The sequence below is a fragment of the Lactuca serriola genome, chromosome 3 (genome assembly GCF_051521515.1).
Source record: "Lactuca serriola cultivar US96UC23 chromosome 3, Lser_US96UC23_V15, whole genome shotgun sequence".
Lineage (NCBI taxonomy): Eukaryota > Viridiplantae > Streptophyta > Magnoliopsida > Asterales > Asteraceae > Lactuca > Lactuca serriola.
The window spans coordinates 99,525,533-99,532,793 of record NC_136410.1 but is presented as its reverse complement, the minus strand read 5'-3'; the positions used below and the strand labels follow the sequence as shown (position 1 = coordinate 99,532,793).

The following is a 7,261-nucleotide window of genomic DNA, read 5'->3' as shown; positions in this document are numbered from 1 at the left end:
TTTGAAACATTTTTCAAAACATTAGGGTTTCAACTATTTAAATTTCTAAACTAAACTTTTGAGTTCAAATTTAAACTATAAAACCTAAAGGGGAAAATTGAAACTTTTCATAACACAAGGATCAAATAACAAATAATATAAATTAAACAATTAATTCCATCATTATCTATATTTGACCTAATTTCAATTTCTTGCAAAATAAGTTACCCAATTAATACAAATAATCAACTTTAATCATATAAGGAAGTTATTATCTAATTAATTGGTAATTATCTTCTGTTTAATCAAGGAGATACTCAAAAATATGGATAAAATCGGATTTTAATGATCTAAAACAGATAAGGCAAGTATCCATGAGAAAAACAGCAAGAAATCCTGAAATTTGCTCTTTCTGACGCTTGAACTCGCCGAGTACCCATATGGACTCTACGAGTCCATCAGGCAAGCTCACAAAAATCGAATTTTTTAAGCATGAACAAATTAACAAGGCATCAATACAATAGAAACCAATCAAGGCTCTGATACCACTGTTGGGTTTTGGTCATAAGAACATCCTATGTGCTCATACAAACCCTAATGCTTGGATCTAGGTTTCTCTATTGTACATGAAATTTATCCAAGACTATAAACCCTAGATCTAGCATATGATAATCAATATAACATATAATTACGGTTTAGATCATACCTTGATTGTTATGTAGCAATAACAATCTCAAATCCTCCTTGTAATGACTTTAGAAAGCTTAGAGTCACAAATGTCACTCCTCTAATGGTTCACAAACACCAAGAGCAAGAGGATGGAGAAGAGAAGAGAAAGAGGCTGCCCAAAACATGTGGAAACCCTAGAAGGAAGCTTGTCCACATTTTTGGGGCATAAGGGCACTATATATATAGTGAGGCTATTAGGGTTATCTAACAAGGAAACCCCAATTTGGATGCTTAAGCCCTAAGCAACCCATGGACTCCTTTAATTAAAGGCCTTGGACGACTTCTAATGGGTTTCCCCATAGAATTCGTCCATCCTTATAATAATAAGGCAATCCATAGCCCAATTGCAATTATCTTATAATTACAATTCCAGTCTCTTAAGTTTAATTAATCTCTTTTAGTCACAAACTTAATTCTTATTAATTCTTGACTAATATTAATTAAACAATATGATTTCTCCTTTAATATATTATTCCCATAATATATTAATAAATCATATTTAATCCTTTCTCTCCATAATTCATCCTATCAAGTTGCTTTGGTGAAGGCAACCCAAAAGGATCATGCACCATCGGGTCAAGTACATACCAAAATAGTTATGGACTTAGACACTTATCCAACATGATTGACTTTGGGAAAGCATGGGATACCCATTCGAGGCCCTCTATGGCCGAAAGTGCAGATCCCCTCTATGCTGGGCTGAGGTGGGTGATACCCAGTTAACTAAGGGACGAGTTCCCGAAAGCACTCTCACGGGTCCGGAGATCATTCAGGAAACGACAGAGAAGATCGTTCAAATTCGTGAACGATTGAAATCCTCTAGAGACCGACAGAAAATATACGCTAACAAGCGAAGGAAACCGTTGGAATTCTAGGTGGGCGACCGAGTTCTAATGAAAGTCTCACCCTGGAAGGGCTTGATACATTTCGGAAAGCCTAGGAAGCTCAATCCAATATACGTAGGGCCTTTCGAGATCCTTGCCCGAATCGGCCCTGTAGCTTACAAACTCAATCTACCGCGCGCACTCAGTAATGTACATCCTACCTTCCACGTCTCGAACTTGAAAAAGTGTCTGTCCGATGAGACTTTTGTAATTCCACTCGACGAGATCGAGATCAATGAGAGCCTCAACTTCGTAGAGGAACCAGTAGAGATCATGGACCGAGAGGTCAAGCAAATAAAGCAGAGCCGTATCCCGATAGTGAAGGTTCGCTGGAACGCCAAACGAGGACCATAATTCACTTGGGAACGAGAGGATCAGATGAAACTGAAATATCCTCATCTTTTTTCTTAGTTATTTGTAACTTCTTATTTTCTTAAATTCTAGTTTCGGGACAAAATTCCTTCTAACGGGGGGATGATGTGACAACCCGAAATTTCCATTCTGTACAAACAATATCAAGTCAATAGAAGTAGAACAGTCGCAGTAAATTTTCAGACTTTTCCATATAAGTTTGAGTAATTCAGGGTTTACTCTCAAAAGAGATATCAGGAGAGTGGATGCACTAGGGTTTTGTGCAACTCTGTTATTCCAAAACTCTATTATATTAGAGTTCATTTCGTGAATAAAATATTTTCTGCCAAAAATCTCAGGTCTATATATTGAAATCTGAGCCATTTTCATTCATTAGTTACAATTCCAACTAGAGAAAAGCCATTTTCTCTCTCACAGATCTTCGGGTTTTCATCCCAAACCATGAGTACCTCTCTCTAGTTGTATTATATGGCTTATAATGTGCTTAATAACATAGATTTCATAACAAAACAGCAAGATTTGGGAGTTTACCGCCCAAGAACATCTTAGAGAGTAAACTCTTTTATAAGGGCCAAAGTGTGCCCAATGTCCCTCCAAACCTTGGAACTGAACCTAGAGACTACCCATAGCTTGTTTAGACATCAAAAACATTAAGAATCAAAGGCTAAAAGTGAGTTCACGGCCAAGGATGTTCTTGGGCCCTGAACTCCATTTTAGGTTGCCAAAATGCCCTAAATGCCTTCATTAAGCTAAGAGACTAGCATAGCACTTTAACTTGATGTGTCTAGGACCCAAAACAATTAAAATACCAACACACATAAGTGTTTACGGCCGCAAACACATGACCAAATGGTCCATGGGCCGTAAACTCAAGTTAGGGGTGCTTTGATGCCACAAACACTTCCTAAGGCTTAGGCTTGAATTTAGAATGCTTCCTTTTTAGGACCCTCATAAACATAAATGGCCATGAGTTTACGGCAGTAAACTCATTAGGGCCGTGAACTCCTTAAAGCTCCAAAGAAAGTGGGGTTTTCTTCATCCTAGGTTAGAGCTAATGTCCCTAAATCATTCCATAGCCTTCAAACTTGCATTCCCACATGAGTAGCCATGAGTTTACGCCCGTAAACTCCCTTGGGCCGTGAAACCATGGTATTAAACTCATGTGAGTGCCTTTATACCTTCCTATGTTGAATCACATATGATTCCAACACTTAGTCATGGTGTTTGATATTGCCATATTTATACCTATTTTTAGGCAATATTTAAGTACATTTTTATTAATAAGTTGGTAATTTGTTTAGAATAATGGTACTTATGAACTTAAATGTTATTTGCAGCCAAAAAGAAGACATTTTGAAGAAAAGGGACTAAAAGCGTTAAAGAAAGAAACTTTCAGAATTAAAAGAATAAAAGAGAAGAAAAATCTGGAAAAAGCGTTCTCACGTCGTAGGAACTTGAAGATTCACGACATGAGAGTTGGTTCTAGAAGATATGTACGCGGGTGAAGGAATCCTTGACGGGCAAGGTTATCTGAAACTCACGACGTGAATATCTTATTATTCACGACGTGAATTTGTGAAAATCAGCAACTATATAAATCCTTGACCATTACGAATAGAGGGGACTTTTGGCAAGAGAGAGGGTTCCAGAAGACGATTTTTAGCAGAGAAAAGTTCTGGGAAAAGGCTTTCAACACCAAAAAGAGTGAAGGTCCATAATTTAGTTTATTTTTGCTAATTAAGAACATGTTTTATATCACTTTGATTTGTGTTAGTATGTTAGTTGCTATGATGAGCAGCTGAATCTAGCTACTCTTGTTTAGCTAGATGAAGCTTTTAACTTATGAATAGCTTAATTTTTATGGATTTATTTAGTTGGTAAAATTGCTTGTGTTTGATTTGTTTACCTAGCATGCTTGTGTTTGTTTCTCTAATTGCTTGATTGCATGTTCTGTGTAGCTTAGTGACCATTAACTACATGAACTTGTTTACCTAATGATTTAGTGAACATTGAATTGTTAGAGCTAGGATTGACCAATCTTAGTTAGTAATTAGAGTAAATAAACTTAGCTGTGCTAGAGAACGTGTATTGTGACTACAATTGCATTTATATAATAAATCTTACATAGCATATTTACACTCATAATTAGTTCTGTGTTTAATTGTGTGTGAACATACATAGTTTGACATGAATTAGTTAATTATTGGTAAAGTTAGAACTAAATTACTAATATAATTAAAACCAACTAGATAATCCATAATCATTAGCTAGCCATAAGGAAGAAATGGAATCAAACTAAACAAGAGTGTGTTTTTACTTATTGAATTTGATTAAAGTTCATCTGATCTTGTAAAATCAGATAAAACCCCCTTTTAAACTTGTTAATAATTAGGTTAATTTAATAGTAAGTAAATTAATTAGTAACACCGTTCCCTGTGTTCGACACCCGACTTACCCAAGCTATACTATAATCCGACTAGGTACACTGCCTATAAGTGCATAGTTAGTTTAAGTTTGTTAGGTTATAAACATTAAAATTAGTGGGTACTTTTGTGCACATCAAGTTTTTGGCACCGTTGCCGGGGAGCGGCTTAGTTTATTAGTTTATTTAGTTGCATTAGATTAATCGACCCCTTTTTGTGGAATCAAATCTGCAAAAAGTTAATTAGTTGTTTATTTGTTATTTTTGTTTTTAGCTTAGTTGGTTAGCATATAAAAAAAATTTTGTTTTCTGTTTCTGTCATAGAATTCATGACGTGAGTTTTATAAACTCACGACATGAAAGCTGCGATTTTCAGTTTTTAGTATTTTCTTATTTTAGTTCAGTTTTACGTTTTTAGTTTAGCGAGTTGCAGGAGTTCATGACCAGAGGCTCAAACACACCCTTGGTGCCACCACTTCAAGATCCCGAGTCTGCAATTCACAAGAAGATGACGCCCTTACAATAATTAAAGTCAGTTTTTTCAATGAAATCGGGAAAGAAGACGGGAGAGTCAAGTTCATCCGCGAGGCACAAGAGCAACTTTGAGCACTTGGATCAAACACCCGTCCAAACCGAATCGGAATACGACACTGAGCCAGAATTTGAAGAACATACGAGCGAACCCAAGAACGAGCCAAGGAACAAGATGGCAGCAATTGAAGAGATGTCCATGGGATCTTACAAGAAGCGGATCCGAGAAGATGTGGGTCCCAGTTTAGTCCAACCCGCAATACCTGCCACTGCTACATTCGAGTTGAAAGGGCACATCTTGACTGCACTGAAGGGTATCCCATTTTTGGGAAAGATCATGAGGATGCTTTTAAGCATCTAGATGAAGTCAACGACATTGAGGATTACTTCAATGTCCCAAATGTCAACAGAAACACCGTCTTGCTTAGGATGCTTCCCATCACTTTCAAAGGAGCTGCTAAGGAGTGGCTAAAATCACTTCCACCGGGTACAATTACCACTTGGGCTCAAATGCGTGAGCAATTCCTGGACCAGTTTTGCCCGCCATCCAAGATAGCCAAACTCAAGAAGGCAATAGCCAACTTTGAGCAACAGCCGAGGGAGTCATTATACGAAGCATGGGAGCGGTACAAGGGCTTGCTCAGAAATTGCCCTCAGCATGATCTAAATGTGCAACAAGAGATGCCAATCTTCTATGATGGGGTCAACGTTATGACGAGACAACTCCTTGACTCTCATGGACCGTTGACAAAGAAAAATCCAAGGGAGGTCAAGGAGCTGATTGAAGAATTCGCGAAGCACTATCGCGAATACCACAACCCTAGGCAAGATGGATTCAAAGGCGGTGGAGGGGCCCAAACTGAAGAAATAGCAGCTGTGATGGCTATGCTGAATAATTTGGATCGAAGGATAACACAAATGGACCAGTCAATACATGCCATAAGAGTGGGTTGTGAGAGATGTAGTGGTCCACACTTGACAAAGGACTGCAATTTAGATGAGTTTGGGAACAGAAAAGCTCAAGTGTGCTACTCGAGTGGGGATAAGTTTGATGAGGACCAGAGGAAACCGAAGAAGGAGTGGCTGCCATATGAAGAGTATAAGAAGCAAAAAAGAAGAGACGTATAAGTAGACAGGTCGAGGCTTTTATCAAAAGGAGCAGCCACCAGTCGAGAAGAAACCCGATATAGAGACTATGTTGATGAAGTTTATGGAAGCTTCGGAAAGAGACACGATGTCACTGATTCTGCTATTATGGAACAACAAACTTTAATGAAGAATCAGCAAGCCTCCATCCATAACCTTGAAGTACAAGTTGGTCAACTAGCCACTCTAGTTCATGAGAAGTTATCCCTGAAAAATACCGAAACGAAGACCCAATCTCATTTAATGGCCATAGACACTGAAGAAGAAGCCATCTTTGAGTTCCTGAAGGCATTGGAAGAAGAACCAGAGCAGCCCGATCCAAAGCTGAAGAAGACCAAGTTCGAAAATCATGAAACTGCTGAATGCCAGAATTCACGACGTGAACCATATAAGTTCACGACGTGGGCCCGTCATAAACAAAAAAATTCTGAAATTGGTTCAGTTTATCAGCCGCCTTTGCCTTTTCCTTCCCAAGCTACCCTTAGTCCACTGGAAAGAGAGCATAGAGAGTTTGTCAAGCATATGAAGGGGATCCCGATTAATACTCCCTTTGTCGAGTCCTTATCCAAAATTCCCGAGCATCAGAAATTACTGCAAGATTTGATTGACACTCGCAAGCAATTAAAGAAGCATTCTAAGGTGGTTCTAAGTGAACAAAGCTCAAAAGCTGTATTGGGAGAGGCACTGAAAAAGATGAGAGATCTTGGACACCTCACTCTTCCTTGTGAATTTGGCAACAAAATGAAGGTTAATGCTTTAGCCGATTCTGGGGCTAGCATTAATTTGATGCCTTATTCATTTTATCAGAAGTTAGAAATTCAGAAGATGAAGGCTACAAAAATGACTATTCACATGGCGAACCGTTCAGTGACACAACCCCGGGGCATCGTGGAGGATATTTTGGTGAAAATTGGAAAATTTTGTTTTTCCAATAGATTTTGTAGTTTTGGATATGAAGGAAGATCCCGATGTTCCAATTATCCTTGGACGCCCATTGCTTAACACTGCTGGAGCTTTGGTTGATATTAGCGAGTCTAAGCTCACCTTGAGGGTTGGTGATGAAAAAGAAGTTTTTGGGATAGAAGATGGCTTCCCGAAGGAAAATGTTCGAGAAGAGGTGTTCACAATCAATGAAGATAATGAACTAGAAGAACTGGAAAAGCTTAAGGAAGAAGAGATCAAGGCAGTTCATCAAGTC

The 7,261-nt window shown here is 38.3% G+C and overlaps 1 non-coding gene across 1 annotated transcript; it reads right to left on the bottom strand.

The window, feature by feature from the left end:
- Window positions 1–5,475: 5,475 nt before the first annotated feature.
- Window positions 5,476–5,582, bottom strand: LOC145096624 (small nucleolar RNA R71). The gene has a single exon (XR_013703999.1). It is a non-coding gene; the product is annotated as a small nucleolar RNA R71 (small nucleolar RNA).
- Between the last annotated feature and the right edge of the window lie 1,679 nt (window positions 5,583–7,261).